Here is a 4,719-nt window from a genome sequence, read left to right as displayed (position 1 = left end):
CTGAAGGATTCCCCAGTTATGGCAGCCCATCATGACCTTTGCCTTTTCTGCCTGGGGCTCTATTTCCTCAGTTGGAGGAGCAGCCCTCACAGGGCAGTACTGATGCCTCCTATTTCTTGTCCTAGCTAGCACTGGGCACATTTTTTGTTCTTATGCAGTGTTGTGGTGTCCATGATTTTTCTTTGTTGTTTTGGGTGTGAAACAGGGTGTTTGTGGACCTTGAGAGGAAACACACACTCATGGCAGGTGGAGATCAAGCATGAGGGTCCCTGGAGATGGTGTGGACCAAGTGTGGACCAAATCACTACACAGATGTTCAGAATCTGCATCTCATTGCCCTGGAACCATTTCCATTCACAAAATAAAGGAACAATTTCCCTAGACTTCACAGCCCTAGAGCCAGTCTAATTCAGGAGAGTGATGTCTAAGCTGAAGGACCAAAAAAGGGCAGATTTTCTTGAGGAATTATTCCAGATCCTTCCCTAGAAGCTCTGCAATAATGACAGGAATGCATGACATGTAGCTTGTGGGTCTCCCCAGTCACGTTTCAATGAGGAGGAAAGTTTATTTTCCAAAGTAATGTTGTCTTCTGAATTAAATAGAACATTAGGCTGTAGGTTGCTCTGAGTATCACCATTATCTGAGTATCTCCTACTTCCTAAGTCACCACACAAACCCATCTAACATTTATCAGAGAATTCAGATCAATCCATTCCCCGCTGCTCAACAGAGCACCTGACAGCAGTGTTGTCTCCTGCTTCATCACTTTCCCCAAGGATTCCCGGCCCACTGCCCCAGGGAGTGTTGCCCCATCACACCCCCCGGGGCACACAACAACCTCCACGTCTTGTCAAACTCAACCTGCTCTGAGGGAACCAGCGCAGCCCCACTGGCCAGATGCCAGTGTGACTGCATCGTCTTTGCCAGCTCCCAACACTGGGGAGACCCACAAGCTACGTGTCATGTATTCCTGTCATTATTGCAGAGCTTCTAGGGAAGGATCTGGAATAATTCCTCAAGAAAATCTGCCCTTTTTTGGTCATTCAGCTTAGACATCACTCTCCTGAATTAGACTGGCTATAGGGCTGTGAAGTCTAGGGAAACTGTTCCTTCATTTTGTGAATGGAAATGGTTCCAGGGCAGTGAGATGCAGATTCTGAACATCTGTGTAGTGATTTGCCCTCTGATTGGTCTTGTATTTTTGGTTTAGTGGAGCTGTGCTGGAAGAGAAGCTCTCAGAGATGACTTGTTTCTCTATAGCTTCTATGGAATGAGGCTTGGCCAATCCCCATCCAGATCTTCACTCCTATTGTGCTTGAAGGTGTGACTTCATCACCCTCATCACCTAGTTAGGCAGAGCTGGGCCAGAGCATTCTGTGTCCTCAGTCAGGCAACAATGGTGGTGGTAGTGGTTGGATCAGGGATCAGGTTATTCCCAAATGGTGTTTCTTGGCTCTACGCCCTCTTTGCTATGTTTTCTGTATTTTCTCTCTTTGTCATGTTTTCTCCCTTTTTACTTAAGATAGACCAATGTATAAAGAAACGTAAGTACCAAGGTGGGCCTTAGGATGCAGGGAACTAAAATGAGAGAATGTGTGTATGGATGGAGAATACAGAATATGTTATAATGTGGAGAACATGAAACAATGTCTGCTCTTCTCTAATTGCCAAGGTCCCAATGACCCGGTGATAAAAGTCTTAGAAATCATGATCTTGCACATGATGGAAGTAACTGGCAGACACGGGTCAGGGCCGGTCTAGGAGGTCCACTCCTGGTTGCCTGTGAGCATGAGGGGATATCTGGAGTCTTACCTGAGCTGGCATAGTGGCCAGGCATAAGGATAAGGGAACCCTGTGGAATCTGGGGGTATCTGAAGGAGTTTCTGGGTGATGGCCTCTGACCCAGCATGCTTTGTCTCAGTCTTGCTCAAATGCAGGTTTTCTCTGCATAATGCTATGCCTAACGATACAGAAAACGAGACAAAGATGGATCATCTGGGAAGGCCAGGTGAGTACTCTCTGCCCTTCATTTCTGGGTTCATATAGCCATAAACTGACAGCTCTAGTAACTCCGTGGTCCATGTGCTACACAGCTGAGAAACCCATCTCACATCTAGTCTCAGTGAGCCCCCCCATATTCTGGTTAGCCTAAGACCTCTGATTCTTGTCTCTAGAGAGAAAGTTTTTCAAGCAGAAGTTTGGTTCTGAGCCCTCATTAATTCCGTAGCAAATACAGGCTTTTTATGTAGGGCCTCCTGTAGGTGGAAACATTTCTCTTTTCTTATCTATACTTCTGATATTCCTCATCCTATCAAGGTTCCCACTAGAGTAACCAAGTACTCATCCACCAATTTTTCATGCTAGAACATGTTAAAATGAGGTGACTCTTCTCCAGGAACTTGTTAAAAAGTTGCCTTTCTGGCAGAGCTAAGTAAGGAAGGACTTCGTGGAGATGAGATCAACATACAAACAGCCTGGGAGACTGAAAGTCCATTTTCCTGGGACTATTGTACCTGTGGACCATAATTCCTGCAGACTGTGTTTGTGAGGAAACCTGCCACTCCAGGTAGTGTCAGCCCCTGCCTCCTTCATGCTGTTCTGACTCCTCATGATGTCACAGGGAGAGAAAACAACTGGTTCTTGAGTTCTCTGTGTCCTGGTATGAACCATACACATTCTACAGACATACTGGACAGGTTTCCCTCACACAAAATTGAAATGCCTGGTCTAGAAAAGGTTCTTGTGTTGCTATGAAGTAGGAAAAATAAAATATATTATGGTTTAATTGTAACCAGCCAGAATGTCTAGTCCACTGGCATTATATAAATGAGAATATATAATTTAGTACTTGGAAAAGTTTAGTGAATTGCCTCAGATTCCACATGAAATCAGTGTAACTCTCTGTCATTTGTGCAAATGACTCCACTTCCCCCAATTCATGTTCCATTTCACCTCTGTGCTACTGGTATTGAGACCCTTGCTTGCCCTGGGAGCCCAAGGTCAGAACAACAGTGCCCCAGGTGATGGCTTTGTGTGAAACCTTTCCTAGTACAGCCATGAGTGCGCGGTGCCTCCCTCATGGAGGGATAGACAGACACAGGCTTATTATCTTGGGCCTCTTCTAAGTGACCAAGGATAGGACAGCTAACCTTTCCTCAGAAGGGATATCTGAGTGGGCTGCTGTGTCTCTCATACATCAGCTTGGTCCTTTCTGAAGCATTTCCGCCATTTCTTTGTGTCCACACAGGGGCTGGGTATGTCTTGGGTTCTGCGGTTCTTCTGCCTGCCCGCCCTGGTTCTTGGACTGATGCAGGCAGGGCACTGCTGTGGCCATAGTTCTCAAGTTTGAACACTAGTTCCGCAGAGTGTCATCATGTTTTGCATTATTTCTGCATGTGAACCAAAGCGGGGATCTGATGAGATGCTAAAACATAAACATTTTCATGACATTTCCTATCTTATGATGACCATTGACTCTAATATACTAGATTGACTTTCCTTACAGATAAATAGCTTCTTGGGTTAGATGGTAAGAGCTTTATCCCAAATATCCTTATAAACTCATAGAACCTTAGAGATAGAAGTATTAGAGTCAATGTAGAAAAACATCAGCTACAATATTTTAAATAGCAGATGAGAAATCTCTTGTTTTCTCTTGCTGTGTAAGGTAAAAGTTGTGGCCTCTTTGGTGAGGACTGACTTTTACGTTTCATGAAGTTGTAGCTCTCATCACATAACTGTTATAACAACTATTATATAACTATATAATATGATATACAAATAACACTATAACAGCTATTATAAAGTCAGGATAATCTGTGTAGGTGTTTTGAACAAAGTCACAAAGGAAAGGAAGGTCATTGAGGAATGAATGTTTGGGATATTAAAACATTTAATGTATATTCATCTTGAGAAATAATAATCTCTGTGACAAGCATTTCACAGAGTATGGGTCAAGAGTCATTTAGCCCTGTCCTGACAGGATTTTTCTGTTTAGTGATGTACAGAAATGTTAATAATCTGCATCTTTTCCATTGTTTCTGCTGTTTAAAATGGACATTGCCTTTCTGCTGGGTCACAAGTATAATCAAACACTTTTCTTCTTGTTTCAGGCTGCCTTCTGGAGTCACCAAGGAGAGTTCTGGGAGGGAAGGAAGATGGAGTTGGAAAAGGTGCCTCACTACTTGTGAGGGCAGCAGGAGAGCCCTGGGATTCCGCGGCTGGGATCTGTACTCCTAGGACAACAGTTTGAGAGTGGCTGAGCCTGCAAGGAATCACCTGTGACATCGCATCCCAGACAGAAGAAGGCTTCTGAGACCCTTATTATGCATGTTCATGCTGAAAAAAAAAAGAAAAATATTAAATTCGAGACTCTCAGACAAGTTGTATGTTACCAGGAATTTTTTGTTGAGCTTATAGCTTTTTAGACTTAGTTGCTTTTAGCCAGTCCAAATCTCAAACAAATTTCCTACTTTCAGGTGAAATCCTAGATGAATGACTTGTGCCATCTTATTCTCCTAAAGCAGCACGTAGAGTCATTTGCATAGGGGAAGAGAAACTCGTGGTCCCTATAAGAGTAAGTCAACACCTACTCCAGCTGAGCAATTCCTCTCTAGTCAAGACTACACAGCTAACTTACCTGAATGTCCTAAAATATTCGGTTCACATTTTACTGTTTTCTTTTCACATCTTACAGTAGAATATGGTTTCATGGAGAGA

General features: G+C 43.6%; 1 long non-coding RNA gene across 1 annotated transcript; it reads left to right on the top strand.

Annotated features, from left to right (window-relative positions):
- Positions 1-1,363: 1,363 nt before the first annotated feature.
- LOC140846520 (uncharacterized) lies at positions 1,364-4,357 on the top strand. The gene is made up of 3 exons (XR_012125682.1): positions 1,364-1,544; positions 1,922-2,008; positions 4,113-4,357. It is a non-coding gene; the product is annotated as an uncharacterized lncRNA (long non-coding RNA).
- The last annotated feature ends 362 nt before the right edge of the window (positions 4,358-4,719 follow it).

Source organism: Manis javanica, chromosome 15, assembly GCF_040802235.1.
Source record: "Manis javanica isolate MJ-LG chromosome 15, MJ_LKY, whole genome shotgun sequence".
Classification (NCBI taxonomy): Eukaryota; Metazoa; Chordata; class Mammalia; order Pholidota; family Manidae; genus Manis; species Manis javanica.
Note: the sequence above shows the minus strand (reverse complement) of the source record. Positions and strands in the feature narration are given on the sequence as shown.